We start from the raw sequence: 18,537 nt of genomic DNA on the forward strand, positions 1-18,537 counted from the left end.
AACGTGTTGTCCGAGAATTCTCAGTAGAAGGCCAACTGGCCAGTGTGTTAGAACCACTTGAGATCGCAATAACTTGTTGTAACTAAACATAAAAACATAACAAAACATGAAAAAATTCAGCAAATATTTGTTGCCCATAATATCTTTAAGTGGGGGAGAATGGTGATCTCTCCTAACAATCATCAGTCGTATCACCATCTTTAGAGCTGGGATGACAGGAATACACTCCTCCTTGTAGTGCTTCAAGTGGCTGGTTGCCATTCTGGCCTAAGCTTGGATGAGCGTGGTAGGTGACCCGGTTTAGGTTGTATAGTGCTGGTTTGTATGTCCCAGGAAGATAATAGCTTCTTCTGGGGTATAAATAGCGGTGACTTTTCCTACTTTGGTGATTAGCAATTTAGTGGGAAATCCACATTTATAGGTGTTGTGATTATCTCGCAAGGTTTTAGTTATAGGTCAGAGAGACCTTCTTTTCGCCAGAGTGGCCTGAGATAAATCAGAGAACAGCGTAATGTTCTTAAAAGGATCAGGTAGAGCACCATGTTGTCTAATATATTGCATTAATTCTTCTTTTGTATGATACAATTGGAAGTTACAGATAACATCTCTTGGTGTGGAATCAGGCAGGTGATTAGGCCAAGGAAGTCGGTGTGCTCTTTCTATGCAAAGTTCGATATCGGTTAGGTGGGGGAGAGCAGCTTGCACCAGCTTCTTTATATGGTCTTTTAGTTGAGATGGTGACACAGATTCTGCAATATCTCTCAATTTTAGGTTTGATCTCCTATTCCTGTCTTCTAAGTCGGCTGCTTTTTGTTTTAGCCACGAAATATCATTTTGGTTCTCATCCATGCAATCCACCGTTTTGTTAAACTCAGTAGTTAGTAAGGAGACACTGGTTTCTACAGCGGCTACTCTGTCCCCTAACAGACTGAAAGACTGTTGTAGCTGATTAGTGATTTGCAAAATTTCATTAGATAGAGAAGACTCAAGAGACATCATCAGGTCTTTCATATATGTTTGGGTACTGATTGTTCAGTGGCTGGGAACTGCTCTAGCGTTATCTACGTATTTAGATCTGCAGACCTTAAGATGGCCGCTGGGCCTACCTGATCCTCTGTTTCTGCCATCTTCTGCTTAGATTTCGCTGGGCTTCTGGACGCTGGAGAGTCCCCATCTGAGAAGTCTTCATCCTGGGATAGGTTGCAGGAGGTGAAGTGGTGAGAAGCCTCCGGAAAAGGATCTCTAGGTCCTCTGTTCACACCGGCGCCATCTTTGCCTTTGTTGCGAGCGTGGATGTCAGCAAAATGCTTAGGGAGTTTCTCTGGTCTGAGTTGCCCTTTTGTCCTCTTCTTGGTCGCCTCTACCTCCATTCCTTCCTCCGGCATGTTTGCGGCTAAATCCGGCGAGATAGGCTGCTTTGGAGACGCTTTATTAGGAGGTTTAGTGCGGAGCCCTCCTACTGTGCGTCCAGCGTGTTAACGCGGCGGACATGCCCCCATGAATGAGCATTTCAATCTTGCAATCTTTCAACAAGAATCTAGTGTGTATAGGTGGCTTGAGTGGCATTCTATAGCAGCCGTATCATACCTCACACTTTTCTAAGTTGTAAAAATAGAGACAACTGTAAGGGCTAACACTTTTTACCGAGACTTGCCCCTGACATTTTCATGGCTTCAGCCCATCCCATGTCAGGCACACCAAAAAAAAGTCACGGGCAAAAGACATTTTAATTTTTTTAGTCATTTAGAAATAAGCAATTTTATTATGTAAATCTTTCCAACAGTACTAATTGGGGCAGCGCGATTTGCTTCTGGAAAACAGACGGTCCCTCCCACATAGAGACAGTTGTGAGCTATGCTCAGTGCCGTTTCTAGCCACAATAGGGCCCTGGGCAATGATTACATGGGGCCCCTTGACCCATAATTCCCCTTAGCCCCTTTGTTTCTGAATCTCACTAGAAAGTATTGGATATTCCTTCAGGGTCCCAGAGTCAGCTAGCAGACCCCCCAGGTTTAGACAATCACAGTGTGCTTAAACTAAATACCACACAAATAATTAAATGTTTTCATGTTTTTATTGTACTCACCATGTAATCATTCACAGTGCAGGTGGAAAAAGTATGTGAACCCCTAGACTAATTACATGTCCAAGAGCTAATTGGAGTGAGCTGTCAGTCAGCTGGAGTCCAATCAATGAGATGGGATTGGAGGTGTTGGTTACAGCTGCCCTGCCCTATAAAAAACACACACCAGTTTTAGGTTTGCTTTTCCCAAGAAGCATCGCCTGATGTGAATTATGCCTTGCACAAAAGAGCTCTCAGAAGACCTATGATTAAGAATTGTTAACTTGCATAAAGCTGGAAAGGGTTATAAAAGTATCTCCAAAAGCCTTGCAGTTCATCAGTCCATGGTAAGACAAAGTTTGCAAAAGAGCACCTGGATGTTCCACAGCAGCACTGGTAAAATAGTCTGTGGATAAAACCAAAGTTGAGTTTGTTTGAAAGAAACACACAACACTATGTGTGAGTGGAGAAAAAGAAGCACAGCACACTAACATAAAAACCTCATCCCAACTGTGAAGTATGGTGGTGCATCATGGTTTGGGGCTTCTTTGCTGCGTCAGGGCTTGGACGGATTGCTATCATCGAAGGAAAAATTAATTCCAAAGTTTATCAAGACTTTTTGCAGGAGAACTTAAGGCCATCTGTCCACCAGCTGAAGCTCAGCAGAATATGGGTGTTGCAAAAGGACAACGAAGAAGTAAATCAACAACAGAATGGCTTATAGAATATAAGCCTTCTGGAGTGGCCCAGTCAGAATCTTGACCTCAACCCAATTGAGACGCTATGGCCTGAACTCAAGAAAGCGATTTACACCAGACATCCCAAGAATATCGCTGAACTGAAACAGTTCTGTAAAGAGGAACAGGTAGCTGGGAAGTCTTTACAGTTTATTACTGTTAACCAACCCTGTTACTGCCACATAGCACTGGTCCTGCACTCCCTCCACTGGCTATCTATAAATTGGAAGATTCTATTCAAAATCAGCCTACTGACATGTAAATCACTACATAATCTGGTCCCTGGATACATGAAAGAAATGTTGCAGCTGCGTCCATCTGAAAATTTTTGGTCCCAGAGCCTTCTGTCATACTGCTCCTACATCATGGAACTCCTTACCTCAGCAAATCAGGACAGCTCCATCCCTGGACGTTTTTAAATCAAGATTGAAAACCCACCTGTTCGCCAGGCATTTGCAGAATTACAGTTTTGTTGTGTTAATACTTCATTCTACTACCAATGACTGAATCTGAGAGAGCTTAAGCAGTCCTATGGTAGAAAAGTGCTATAGAAATGTTATTGTTGCTGGACCACCTACTTCAGATTTATTTAATCTTAGGACCTCGAAGAATAGTGAAGTGGTAGCTCTCTGGATTGCCAGAGTCCAACCAGGGAACTCAGATGAAGAAGCTCCCCTTTAATAAATAACATTTTTATTTCTTCTTTATGGTGAGACAGATTGCAGGTTAAAATTGCTTACTCATATTGCTAATTATGTGACAGGAGCATTATAGATTGCAACATACTGTTGTTTTGAATTACTCAGCTGCACGTGGCTTTAGTCGGGTGTAAATGTACACAGCTATAAATGCAAGTGTCTGATTAGTGTCTAGAATGCCAGCAGTAATTCCAAAGTACAGGACCAGAACTGCAGGCACCTTGTGCTCTGAGCAAAACATTTTATCAAAAGAACTATGTTTATAAATACAAAGTAGTTGTTCTCATTGGTGCTGGAGGAAACTAGTATTATAACTCCTGAAGCCAGCAGGTATTTATTCTTTTGGAAGTTTCAAGTTAGTAAGGGGGTGAAGTGCTGAACAAATAAAATTTGCATGCAAACGTTGATCTTGATGAACTTCAGTATTGCATTTCTTTACCTTATGTATTTAGAACACGTACATGTTTAGTACTTAAAAGGTTTTATATAAATATGTCAGCCTCAATATGTCTCTTACCTTGGGTTCCCTTGAAGCAGTAAAGTAATTTAGACTGGAATTTCTTCAGGATTATAATAATGGCATTGAGGTGTGTTATTGTGTTTGTCATATTCATGGACCATGTCTACATGCTAGTCTATTGCAAGAAAGATATGGTGCTTGGGTCACAAACATATTTATAATTATTTCTAATAAAATATGTATAGTTTTTGTAGTCAGCTAGTTAGAGAAGAGCATGCATTTAAATTTATTTAAAAAATGCGGTTGATTTAAAACAAAAAAGTGCAAAAAACTGGAGCAAATTTGTTGCAGTTGTCTAGAGTAGAGTTCCCCAACACTGTCCTCAAGGCCCACCAACTGTACATGTTTTGCAGAAAACCACAAACATGCACAGGTGAGGTAATTAGTGTCTCAGCAGAACTGATTAACCACCTCTGCGGATTTCCACAAAACATGCACTGTTGGTGGGCCTTAAGGACAGGGTTGGAGAACACTGGACTCTAGAAAAATTAGTCAGAAACCTTGTTCCATATTCAGAAAAATCACTGGTTTCTCTGGCCAACTGCGCCAGTTTTCTTTGTACCTGTCTTGATACAGGGTCTCTTTAAGTTATAGGGGGAGAGTTCAAGTAACAATGGACACTGGGTTTGTCTATAGTAAATTATTAGCAATTTAAATTACCATTATTTTTACTATTGGCAACTGTGTGCTCGACTCATGCAGCGGCTGCATCTTTAAATACTGTAAGTCTTTTCCAGGGAGTGCTTTTTAAATATAAATGAAATACTGAGAATACCCCATGAAGAGATGGACTCACCAGTCAAAAACCTGTCAGTTCCATCAGATTTCTACTAGCTACTATAAGTAACAGGAACATAGAAGAAAAGTAATTTATGGCTCATTTTGCTCTGGAAGAAGCACACTTCTTATTTGTATGTGTTTACATGTATTTTACATTTTGCAATTTTTCATGATAGTGGTCCTTGAAGAATGAAACCAATTCATGTCAATTTCCATTGCATATGAATTTTCGTATGCAGTGTGATTCAGAAAAGATATGATTGGCATGCTTCCGATTTCTGCACCACACATCGGTTTCCCATGTATTGATTGTTAGACGCATATGGGAAAACATATGTCAAACAGGGGCTATAAGCTGATGGCAGGGGGGCCCATAGCAGTGAGGGACCCCCAACTACTAACCCTCCCTTCTGCTAGGAGGGGTCTATCCTCCGGGTGTTTTTGTGGCTGCACTTGTTATGGATATGAACATCATGATGAAGTGTTTGGCAAGGAAAGGGGTGTGAACACTGGAGGGCTCCATCTAACTTTTCCTGGGAGGGGGGTAAGATTTGTAGTTACGCCCCTGATGCCAAATTTAATATGCTAGTGGAGATCGACCCTTAAAGAAAACGTAAAAAATGGTGTGCACACCTACCTACCGACCTCCCTACTAATCAGGATCACACATAGCTATATTGCAGGCAGTAAGTAAAAAAAGCAAATTGTTGAAGGCAAGCCGTTATATTATCTACCAAATTACCTTAAAGCATCCTTAAAATTGCAGATATATTTGTGGATAGGGGTCCTTTCACACTGTATACATTGTACTGCGACAAGATCACAATGGTGAGGAAAAGTCGGATTGCACGTTAGAAGGGCGATGCAGTGCATACAGTAAGGCTTCTTTTCCATGTAGTGTTACATTTTCATTTTTGCGTCCAAAAAATCGTACGTGATTTTTCTGATAGCGAAAATTCGCACGTAAATTTGTACACGTTTTATGCAAATTTTTGTATATGAAAATTTGTCAAATTTAACATAATCTGCCTAGTAACAGATTAGTTATGACTGTAACCATGCATTTAATGCAATTGTCGTGCAAATAATGCAACACTTTGCTTTACTATGCAATGCCATTGCAAAGCATTATACACAAATACACGTAAAATATCCGAAGCATGGCTTTAATTTTACTCTTACGAAAATTTGCATTAGATGGAAATGGCCCCATTCAGTATCGTTTGTTGCTAAACTAATGCAACATTTTCTAAGTGCACATTCTAATACAAAACACAAATGGAAACCTAGCCTAAAGCATACAGTACTTTGAAAAATATGCTTCACTGCCACTGTAAACGCGCACACATAGGCTACATTCACAGTGGGACGTTGCAGAGCTGCGTTATAAAGTCTTATAACACAGCTTACCACACTGCAATGATAAGCCTTTGAGACATTCACAGTGCAACGTTAGCATCGCATTGTAACATGTAGCGTTATATTAATGCAATGCTGCAGTGTGTTACCTCCAAACACACATGTTACCAGGTACAGGAAAGCATACTTTTCATTGCCTGTATGCTTTACTGTACCTACTGTATGCGTTGCATTGTAATGCTGCGTTGCATTGTAATGCGCGTGCACGCGCACTCCCGGCCGCGGATTCGGTAGCCACGGAATCAATGTATCGGGCTATGGTGCCCGATAACTGATTCCTCTCCCCCGCTGAAAAAGCGACAGCTTTTCGCGGAAGCTGTGCTTTTTCTGGCCGTTCCCTCCCCGATGCGTCACTCTAAGCGTGTGTTACGCTTAGAGTGACGTCATGTAAACAAACTCATGGCCGCCATCTTGTGGCCAAAAAGTAAAACTACAACTAAAATTAAAAAAAAATAAAAACAACACACAATTACATTATAAAACTATACTTTACATCCCACCCTCCCAAAAATACCCAAATAAAATGTTTAATATAAAAAAAAAAACCATTACAATAAAAAAAAAAAAAAACGTGTAAATATTTACCTAAGGGTCTAAACTTTTTAAATATCAATGTAAAGATGAAATATTTCTTTTTTTTTTAATTTTAAACTTGTAAATAGTGATAGATGCAAGACGGAAAAAATGCACCTTTATTTCCAAATAAAATATTGTCGCCATACATTGTGATAGGGACATAATTTTAACGGTGTAATAACCGGGACATATGGGCAAATACAATACGTGAGTTTTAATTATGGAGGCATGTATTATTTTAAAACTATAATGGCTGAAAACTGAGAAATAATGATTTTTTCAGTTTTTTTCTTATTCTTCCTGTTAAAATGCATTTACAGTAAAGTGGCTCTTAGCAAAATGTACCCCCCAAAGAAAGCCTAATTGGTGGCGGAAAAAACAAGATATAGATCAGTTCATTGTGATAAGTAGTGATAAAGTTATAGGCTAATGAATGGGAGGTGAACATTTCTCAAGTGAAAACGACGGAACGCGAATGGGTTAATGTTGCACCACAACACAACGTTCCATTGTGGACCTGGCCTAAAACATATTTAGATCATCATTAAAGTGCTGCAGAGACCTGGGAGGAGGCACTTTGCTGGATAAATGGTAAGGGCTTGTTCACACTGGGGGCGTTTTTATTTTTTAAGCGCCTGCGATTTTTCAAAATCGCCCTGAAAGCGCTTACACCATGCTATCCCATGTGCTAGTTCAGAGAAGCGCTGCATGGACCATTTTCGGGGCGATTTTGCTACAATGGAAGGTATAGCAAAAACGCTAAAAAAATCGCTTTGTGCAGCATTTGCTTTCGCGTTTTTAAGAATAAATACATTGTATTTATTCTTTTCCAGATCAAAGAGTTCACTTCATGACTGATGTCAGAAAGTGAAAAAAAAGGAATCGCTCTGCTAAAACGCCTACAAAAACGCTCACCAAAAACATCCAACGAACAGAAATCGCTGGGAAGGGTAAAAAAAAAAAAATGCTTCAAAAAACGTCCAACGAGAACGCTAATGCGATCGGAACGCAATGTGAATGAGGCCTAAGAGCTTATGACAACTACTTACTAATTTTAATTACTGCATAGCATAGAATTATATGTGTCCAGATTAAATAAATGCAAGTGTTTAAAGAGAATCTGTATTGTTAAAATCGCACAAAAGTAAACATACCAGTGCGTTAGGGGACATCTCCTATTACCCTCTGACACAATTTCGCCGCTCCTCGCCGCATTAAAAGTGGTTAAAAACAGTTTTATAAAGTTTGTTTATAAACAAACAAAATGGCCACCAAAACAGGAAGTAGGTTGATGTACAGTATGTCCACATATAGAAAATACATCCATACACAAGCAGGCTGTATACAGCCTTCCTTTTGAATCTCAAAAGATCATTTGTGTGTTTCTTTCCCCCTGTTCTCATGCACTGAAGTTTCAGGCTGCTTGTTTCTTCCTGCGAACAGCTTTGCCCTTGTCTGTAATTCTTCAGTATGTGAAAGCCCAGCCAGCTCAGAGGACGATTTATGCAGCTTGTAAAAGATAAGAGAGAAGAGAGAAGCTGCTCTAATCCTAAATAACACACAGGCAGTGTGCAGAGAGGGGTCGGGAAGGGGGAGTTCATAGCAGAACCACAACACTGAAGAACTTGGCAGCCTTCCAGACACAGGCCGACAAGTCTGACAGGGGAAAGATACATTGATTTATTACAGAGACTGTGATAGCAGAAAGTGTTGCAGTAAGCCAGAACACATTAGAATAGCTTTTTGAACTTGTAGGATGATAAAAAACAGGATGCAATTTTTGTTACGGAGTCTCTTTAAGTGTGCACTCTTAAATATCCAGAACTGACTACTGTAAAAACTGGTGGACCGATAAGGTAAAGGTGGCCACTAATGGTCCAATTTCTAGCGAAAAATTGTTCGAGCAATCAGAAATTCTGATCGGAAGAAAAATCGTCCACTACACCATCAACGAGCCAATCTTTGCTTTCTATCTATCACAACCAATAAAGAAAATCCAAATTTTGGTTTGACAAAAATCCAATCAGACGACTATTTTTATAATCATTTATAGTGGATTGTACCCATCAACTGAGATTATTTTCAACCAATCCGATCAGAATTTCTGCTCGCTCAAACGATTTTTCTCTAGAAATTGGACAGTTAGTGGCCACCTGTCACGATCTGTTCCTGCTGGTGACGTTTGTGAACTGTATGGACTTCCTCTGTTCACCAGCAGATGTCCCCTCATTTCAAGAACATTTTACATTCCTCCTGAAGTTCCCTCTGCCCACCAGCAGAGGTCTCTGTATTCAAGAACTGTGTCTCTGCAGCCTTGGAAGAGGTCACATGACCATCCTGCAGAGTATATAAGTCCAGCTACAACAGAACACTGTTGCTAGTTCATTGATGTGGATAGCCCTAGAGCCTGTGTTCTGGTCATTGCTCCTGTTACCTGCTTCCTGATACCTGTTACCTGTAACCTGTCTGCCTGTTACCTGATTGCTTGATTCCCTGGTTTATGATATTGGCTTTGTCTGACTATTCTTCTGCTCACTGATTGTATTGCTTGATGTCCTGGTATCTGATCTCGGCTTGTTGACTAACCTATTGCCTGCTGCATATGTCCTGCGCTTGGTTGTATATTATCCTGTGTATATATTAGTTAGTTAGCTTAGTTAGACAGGGTTCGGGGTTCACTGTGTGCACACTGTATATATTATTATTGGTTTGTGTATGTCTGATCGCAAGACAATTGCCTGCAATCATATTGCTAGTTGTACAATTCATTTGTATTTATGTTCATGCACCAATTGCAGCATCACTTGTGTATATATCCTGTCCTTGTAAATAAATCATTACTTTATTTCACATTTACCCTGGTTTTGGTCTTCAGTATTTCCACATTAAGTGACATTCTGCATTCAGTGCAAATCTGCATGCACTGCTCGTTACAGAATGAACTAGCCAAAACAGTCACTAGGAAATACTGAAGGTTCATTTGTTCCAGCCATGGGGTTAAACTGGACTCCGCAGGACATAGATTACTTTGCCATATTTGCAGAGGAGGATAGAAAACACTGTTATAAAGAGTTTTTAGATTACTCTTATGATGAATTGCAGCAATTAATTTCACAAATTAATTATTTTGTGCAGCAAAATATTTTTTCAGTGTCTGATGTACAAGCCCTGCTGCAAATTCTGCAAAGTCTCTTGGTAGCTAAAAATCCAGCTACAACAACCTATTATCAGCCTAATCAACAGATTAAGCCAATTAACCCTTTAAGCTATGTTCAGAGTAATCTATCTGCTCCCATTAAAAGTGACTGGGACCCTCCTTTTGGAAAATGGGAAATTGAGTGTCTGTTTAATGATTTGAATGATGATTGGAGGTCTTTTATTAGCTATTATGCTCAAAAAGATGAACAATTTGTTTCCGCATGTATAAAATCTGCAAAAACTTTGGTTGATTTGGGTGTGTGCATGCAAAGGTCTGTTTCTCCTTTAATTGATGCATGGGAGAGAGTTCTGTCCACTTACTTTCCTTCTGCTAATATTTCTAATGACCAGCTCACACAGTGCTCAGTGGCTAAACCTGCTTCTAATCACAAGTCAGTTCCCCTTCAGACTGCAAAAAGATCTACACCTTGGTTAAAGCAGTATCCAGTTACATACCAAGAGCCTGTTCTCGCTTTGAGAACTGTCAAGAAAGCAAAGCATAAACGGAAATACTTCCCAACTTCATCTATTCACCATTCACTACCTGTTGCACCAGATCCAGGTGGAATCACCTTACAAACTTTGACACCAAAGCCTGCAGAATCTTGCTTCCAGCCGCCTGCAGACTCTTGCTTCCAGCCGCCTGCAGACTCTTGCTTCCAGCCGCCTGCAGACTCTTGCTTCCAGCCGCCTGCAAACTCTTGCTTCCAGCCGCCTGCAGACTCTTGCTTCCAGCCGCCTGCAGACTCTTGCTTCCAGCCGCCTGCAGAACCTCTCGTCCAGCCTGCTGCAGAACCTCTCGTCCAGCCTGCTGCAGAACCTCTCGTCCAGCCTGCTGCAGAACCTCTCGTCCAGCCTGCTGCAGAACCTCTCGTCCAGCCTGCTGCAGAACCTCTCGTCCAGCCTGCTGCAGAACCTCTCGTCCAGCCTGCTGCAGAACCTCTCGTCCAGCCTGCTGCAGAACCTCTCGTCCAGCCTCCTGCAGACTCTTGCACCCAGCCGCCTGCAGACTCTTGCACCCAGCCGCCTGCAGACTCTTGCACCCAGCCGCCTGCAGACTCTTGCACCCAGCCGCCTGCAGACTCTTGCACCCAGCCGCCTGCAGACTCTTGCACCCAGCCGCCTGCAGACTCTTGCACCCAGCCGCCTGCAGACTCTTGCACCCAGCCGCCTGCAGACTCTTGCACCCAGCCGCCTGCAGAACCTTTCATCCAGCCACCTGCAGAAACTCTCATCCAGCCACCTGCAGAAACTCTCATCCAGCCACCTGCAGAACCTCTCATCCAGCCTCCTGCAGACTGTTGCACCCAGCCTCCTGATGAACTTTGCATACAGCCATCTGCAGAACCTTGTCTCCAGCTTCCTGCAGACTCTTGCTTCCAGCCGCCTGCAGACTCTTGCACCAAGCCACCTGCAGAAACTCTCATCCAGCCGCCTGCAGAAACTCTCATCCAGCCGCTTGCAGAAACTCTCATCCAGCCGCCTGCAGAAACTCTCATCCAGCCGCTTGCAGAACCTCTCATCCAGCCTCCTGCAGACTGTTGCACCCAGCCGCCTGATGAACTTTGCATCCATCCATCTGCAGAACCTTGTCTCCAGCTGCCTGCAGACTCTTGCATCCTGCCAGCAGAACTTTGCATCCAGCTTGCAGAAACCTGTATTCAGCTCACAGTCTTCTTACTTTCGGTACAGCAGTGGTTAACTTCATCTCTTCCTGCCAGATCTTTGCAAACTACAATTTCTGACATGTCTACACAGCCTACAGCTCCTGCCAAGTCTGCAAGGGACAGCACTTCGCTCCAGCCACTGCCAACCAGTTTACCAGCCTGTCCAGGTGCATCTTTGCCAACCAGTCCAGCTGCATCTCTGTCACCAGGTCCAGCAGAAAGTTTGCTATCCTGCCCAGCTACATCTTTACCATCTTGTGCAGCTGCATCTTTGCCAACCAGTCCAGCAGTAAGTTTGCCAGCCTGTCCAGCTGCATCTCTGCCCTCCTGTCCAGCTGCATCTCTGCCCTCCTGTCCAGCTGCATCTCTGCCCTCCTGTCCAGCTGCATCTCTGCCCTCCTGTCCAGCTGCATCTCAGCCATCCTGTCCAGCTGCATCTCTGCCAACAGGTACAGCGGAAGTTTTGCTTCAGCTCGCACAGGCTTTGCGTCAGCCCGCACAGACTTTGCTTCAGCCCGCACAGACTTTGCTTCAGCCCGCACAGACTTTGCTTCAGCCCGCACAGACTTTGCTTCAGCCCGCACAGGTTTTGCTTCAGCCCGCACAGGTTTTGCTCCAGCCCGCACAGGTTTTGCTCCAGCCCGCACAGGTTTTGCTCCAGCCCGCACAGGTTTTGCTCCAGCCCGCACAGGATATGTTTCAGCTTGCACAGACTGTATTGGGGTGTCTACCAACGGTCCAGCCAGGTGCTCAGCCAACGGCCCAGCAAGGTGCTCAGCCAACGGCCCAGCCAAGCGCTCAGCTAATGGTCCAGACCCCTGAAGCCAGCCAGCCTGTTGCCACCCTGCCTGAAGCCAGCCAGCCTGTTGCCACCCTGCCTGAAGCCAGCCAGCCTGTTGCCACCCTGCCTGAAGCCAGCCAGCCTGTTGCCACCCTGCCTGAAGCCAGCCAGCCTGTTGCCACCCTGCCTGAAGCCAGCCAGCCTGTTGCCACCCTGCCTGAAGCCAGCCAGCCTGTTGCCACCCTGCCTGAAGCCAGCCAGCCTGTTGCCACCCTGCCTGAAGCTTTCCAGCCTGTTGCCACCCTGCCTGAAGCTTTCCAGCCTGTTGCCACCCTGCCTGAAGCTTTCCAGCCTGTTGCCACCCTGCCTGAAGCTAGCCAGCCTGTTGCCACCTTGTTTGATGCCCACCCTCTAAAGACTTTTGTTGATGCCCACCCTCAGACTTTTGTTGTTCCTCAGCTCCTACAGACTTCTGACAACAAAGCCCAGTTTTGCAGACCTCTGCTAAAGCCAAATTGGTTGTCCTGGTGGAGGTATACTATTGAACTGTTTGGCTGGAGACTTGTTTACATGCTGTCCTTCCTGCTGGTGTCTAGTCCACTGCCCTGCTTGATGACATCTGCTACCTGGTTCTGCCTGCTGCCTTTCCTGATATCTGGTTCCTGGTCCTGCCTGCTTCCGTTTCTGATGACATCTGGTTCCTGGTTCTGCTTGCTGCCTTTCCTGATGACATCCAGTTCCTGGTTCTGCCTGCTGCCCTGCTTGATGACATCTGCTTCCTGGTTCTGCCTGCTGCCTTTCCTGATATCTGGTTCCTGGTTCTGCCTGCTGACGTTCCTGATGACATCTGATTCCTGGTCCTTCCTGATGTTCTTCAGACTGCTGTGCATCTTGCCTTGTTGCCTGACGGTCTCCAGTCTGCTGTCTGCCTTTTCGCCCAATGTTTCTTGGGACCCAGGTGGATGTGAATTGGTAGTCTGGTGGAGCGTCCTGAGGCCGCTCCTCAAGGGGGGGGGGGTACTGTCACGATCTGTTCCTGCTGGTGACGTTTGTGAACTGTATGGACTTCCTCTGTTCACCAGCAGATGTCCCCTCATTTCAAGAACATTTTACATTCCTCCTGAAGTTCCCTCTGCCCACCAGCAGAGGTCTCTGTATTCAAGAACTGTGTCTCTGCAGCCTTGGAAGAGGTCACATGACCATCCTGCAGAGTATATAAGTCCAGCTACAACAGAACACTGTTGCTAGTTCATTGATGTGGATAGCCCTAGAGCCTGTGTTCTGGTCATTGCTCCTGTTACCTGCTTCCTGATACCTGTTACCTGTAACCTGTCTGCCTGTTACCTGATTGCTTGATTCCCTGGTTTATGATATTGGCTTTGTCTGACTATTCTTCTGCTCACTGATTGTATTGCTTGATGTCCTGGTATCTGATCTCGGCTTGTTGACTAACCTATTGCCTGCTGCATATGTCCTGCGCTTGGTTGTATATTATCCTGTGTATATATTAGTTAGTTAGCTTAGTTAGACAGGGTTCGGGGTTCACTGTGTGCACACTGTATATATTATTATTGGTTTGTGTATGTCTGATCGCAAGACAATTGCCTGCAATCATATTGCTAGTTGTACAATTCATTTGTATTTATGTTCATGCACCAATTGCAGCATCACTTGTGTATATATCCTGTCCTTGTAAATAAATCATTACTTTATTTCACATTTACCCTGGTTTTGGTCTTCAGTATTTCCACATTAAGTGACATTCTGCATTCAGTGCAAATCTGCATGCACTGCTCGTTACACCACCTTAAGGGTAATAATGACTCTGCTGTAGGTTACCACAGTAGGAGCAGCTGGTGAAGTTGGAACGAGATTCTCGATTTGCCCCTGAGACTGGAGGTAACCTCCTGGACCACAATACTCGATACAGAAATGTGATGGCACAGTGGATATTGGCCTCCAGTGGGGTTCACATTGTCTGATAGTTGCAGTTATGCTGGGGCTGAGCTCCTGACACTGAAACTAACAATATGAAGAGGTTTTCTCAAGATGCAGGGTCTAGGTGACAATGGGTCTTCATCAAAGCATGCCTTAAGGGTTGATGGACTTTTTTTGCCTAATGCCCTCCAGGTCACAAACATGGGATCACCTTTTACTTTGTCTCATCAAGAAGTAGAATTATAAACCGGGTAACAAGCCAAGGGTTGGGGTAGGCGGATTTCATGCATAGTCCAGAAACAGGCTAAAGTTAAAGAGTACAGGCTGGAGATCAGCTGAGGTCATGGCTCGCGGTAAACAGATTCAAAACCAGTGGATCCAGGCCCGGAGTTACCTCATAGGAGCCTATAGGCACAGATGTCCTGGCACCCTGGACTTCGCCCTCCATGAACCTACAAACCCCCTCCAAACCAAACTGCAAGTGTGCTGGCCCAGCTGTCACTTCTCCCTTACTTCCCTTGCTCATTATAGGTAGCGACTGGTGCCCCTTAGTATTAGGTAGCCAGAAATACCCTCAATATTAAGTAGCTAGATGTGCCCCAAAGTATTATGTAGCTAGAGGACTCACCTGACTGAAGGGAGATCTCGTCAGTGGAATGTCTAGAGCAAGGTGAATAAGCTCTCCTTTACACTCTCATCAGGACTCTGCATAGGGAAATAAGGAAACACTCGGGGAGGAGAGTGAGCCGCCTTTCCATCATCAGGCGCCAATAGGCACGTGCCTACAGTGCCTTATGGTAAGTGGATACGATGAAAGAAAAGATTTCTCGAAATCCGTTGCAATGAGCTATTCCAAGCTGCATACGATTTGCATGAAATGTGCATGCAAGCCATTATTTGCATCTCATTGATCATCTTAATTGATCAGTGTTCATCTCTCTTCCTGATTAAAGCAGAAATTGTGCCCATAAATATAAGCCAACCCTGATTCTTAGAAAGAAACCTTTAATTTTTATTTTTATTTTAGAAAGAAACATCTATTCGCTTTTCTTTTAAAAAAATAAGTAAATAAATAAATGTGTGTGTGTGTGTTTTTTGTTCTTTTACTTTCACCGCTTTCATATCATTTTTCAAAGGGTAGAGAAAAAAAAAATCTCTCCAGTTTTCTTGGACGGCTCACTGAGGATTTCTGTGATTTGTTCTCAGATTCCAAGTGGAATCTGAGCCAGGAGCTAATTAAGCAGGAGGAGAAATTATAGAACAGGTGGTGATGTCAAATATTCCTAAAGGAAGAGGGGGGTGGATTATCCCACTATGTGCCTTATTACATCCCCAGACCAATCCCTTTTAATCACACTCAGTCTTGAGTGGGAGGAGGCACGTTCAAATGTCGACAAGACAAATAAAATAGAAAGAAATCCCCTTCAATTTGGATACAACTGCGTGTTTTAGCAATACTACAGAGCTAGAAGAAGAAATGTATGACATTTACCATATAAATAAATCAAAATGCTTTTTTATTTAAAAAAAAAATCATATTATAATGATAATAATCATTTGCATATTGCGAAATACTTTTTTTTTTAGTATTTGTTAGATATACAAAGAAAAGAAAAAAAAAGTGCAATAACTTACTTAAAATTATCCACGCTCCTAAGCAACCAGCGGAATATGAACCATCTCCCCATTAGCCCCACACAAATCATCCTAAAATGCTCAATTAGGGCTCATTCACACTGGAGGCATTTTCTTCCTTTTTTCACGCATGGGCGATTATTAAAATCACCCCCAAATGCTTGTGCAATGAATGTTTATGAGACAGTTCATATCAGCGCGGGTCGCGCACTGTTCGTTCAGTAAAGCAGTGCGTGGACCATTTTTGAGGCAATTCCGCCTCAATGGAAGGTATAGGAGAGATGCCAAACGTTCACAAAATCGATTTGTGCAGCGATTGCGTTCGAATTTTTAAAAATAAATACAGTACATTGTATTTATTCCTTTCCGGTTCAAAAAGTGAAAAGCCGCAATCGATCGGGAAAAAGTGTTTTAAAAAGAAACAGCGCGCGGGTAATCGCAAAAAAACCCCCCACGCCACCAAACCCTCCCAACGCGAACGGACACGCGAATGGAACGCAATGTGTAGGAGGCCTTAAAGGGAACCTGGCGTGAGAGAAATATGGCGCCTGCCATCTTCATTCCCTTATAGACAATGCCAGTTGCCTGATGTCATGCTGAGCTTTCGGCTTTAGTTGTTTTTAAATCACCCAACATGCAGCCAGTGGGTGGATGTTAAAAGGGCACCACAGTTATTTGGGTGCTGGAGATAGCCGCTAATACCAATATTCTATTATTGGGCAGTGGTAAGTCAGATATTTTTACCAATATTTTACTGTTGCTAAACCTAACCCTATGCTCACAGGAGACCTCCCTTTTCCGATGCCTGACCCTGAATGACCCCCAACTTGCCACAAAATTCGCTGATATCTAACTCTAAACCTAACCCTATTCTCACAGGAGACCTCCCTCTACCAATGCTTAAAGAAAACCTGAACTGAAAATTAAAAGTCAAAATAAGCATACACAAGTCATACTTACCTTCCATGTAGTCTACTCCTCAGTGTCTTTCTCCTGTCCTGCGTCCTGTTTGTTCACTGTGATCAAGGGAGTTTTCCATCCTCCATTTTGAAAATGGCCATTACACATAACAGCTTTCTGGTCAGCACACAGTTAAACTGTAACATCGCCCACTTGAGCCATAGGGAAACATGGATATTACCTGGTATTTCAGTTTTCCTCTCAGCTATAACTGACAGCAACTGACCCCCAACCTGCCCCAAAATCCGCTGATATTTAACACTAAAGGCCTGTTTCCACTACACGCAGATTGGATGCAGAATGAATGCAGAAAAACTGACTCCAATGAGTGCCTATAGGAAAATCTGCATCAGAAAAATTGAGTTGTGTGGAAACAGGCCCATAGACATCCATTGGAATCAGTTTTTCTGCATCCATTCTGCATCCAATCTGCATGTAATGGAAACAGGCCCTAAACATAACCCTATTCTCACATGAGCCTTACCTCTATCAATACCTACCCTTCAAATGATGCCTAACCTTAACCGACCCCAACATGCCTATCCCTAACTGACAACCTCCTCCCTTCCCTGAGGCCTAACCCTAACCATGCTGCAATCCCCACGATATCCCCTCTGCAATCCCACTATTTTTATAAGGCACCGAAATTAGCCACTGGGTGCCACTATAGCCGCAATTACCATTGCTAATACTGTTAGCCATAGACCCTGCGCAAGCATGCAGGTCAGATATTTCTGATTGAGGCAGGAGTCACACTTGGAGGAATCGCATGCGTTTTGCCGCAATGGGAAATCGCTAGTGAAAGAAACACAAGTAATGCTTTCCTATAGGGTTGCTTAATTTTTAGGAGCCATCTGCAATTCTGTGTAACGTTTAAAAAAAGATACAACCTGCACTATTTTTCCGCACAACAGATGCTATTTCTCATTGAATTTCACTGTCTGCTGTGCGCTGCGTTCAGTTGCACATAAACGCACATATTGTGTCTGACAGAATTAGTCGCATGCTTGTTTCTGGTGTGTGATCCACATAAGACACGTGCATCTGCAATGCCTATAACATAGGACTTGATTCACTAAGATAAATAGCATTAGTATACCTTATCAAAGTTAGCACGCCTTATCAAAGTTAACACATCTTATCAGAGTAGCATAGCGAGCGCTACGAACCCGCAGAGACTGCTGCTGCCCATTGGTCAGAGACTGCTAACGGGTTACACAGCGCTAGAACAAAAGGACCGTAAGAGGAACGGGAAGACTCTATTGGACCCAGAGCCTTCCCTTTCCTTAGGTATCTGTTTTTTTTTAATTTAGCTTCAGACTTAAGCTACGTACACACATGCGACAACGATCGTTCATTGTCAACGAGGAACAAACTGTTAATTGATGAAAGAACGACCTAAGTAAAGTTAGTTTTAAAAGGTGTGTAACGATCAGATCGTTAGAACGAACGTTACATCACGTAAAAGCAACTATTGCGCCTGCGCATAAAAATGAAAAGTTCCATGGAGAAATAGTGAAATGCGCATGTCAAGCCTAGTACGAACGACCGTTTCCAACGATTTAC

This window comes from Hyperolius riggenbachi, chromosome 2 (genome assembly GCF_040937935.1).
Source record: "Hyperolius riggenbachi isolate aHypRig1 chromosome 2, aHypRig1.pri, whole genome shotgun sequence".
Lineage (NCBI taxonomy): Eukaryota > Metazoa > Chordata > Amphibia > Anura > Hyperoliidae > Hyperolius > Hyperolius riggenbachi.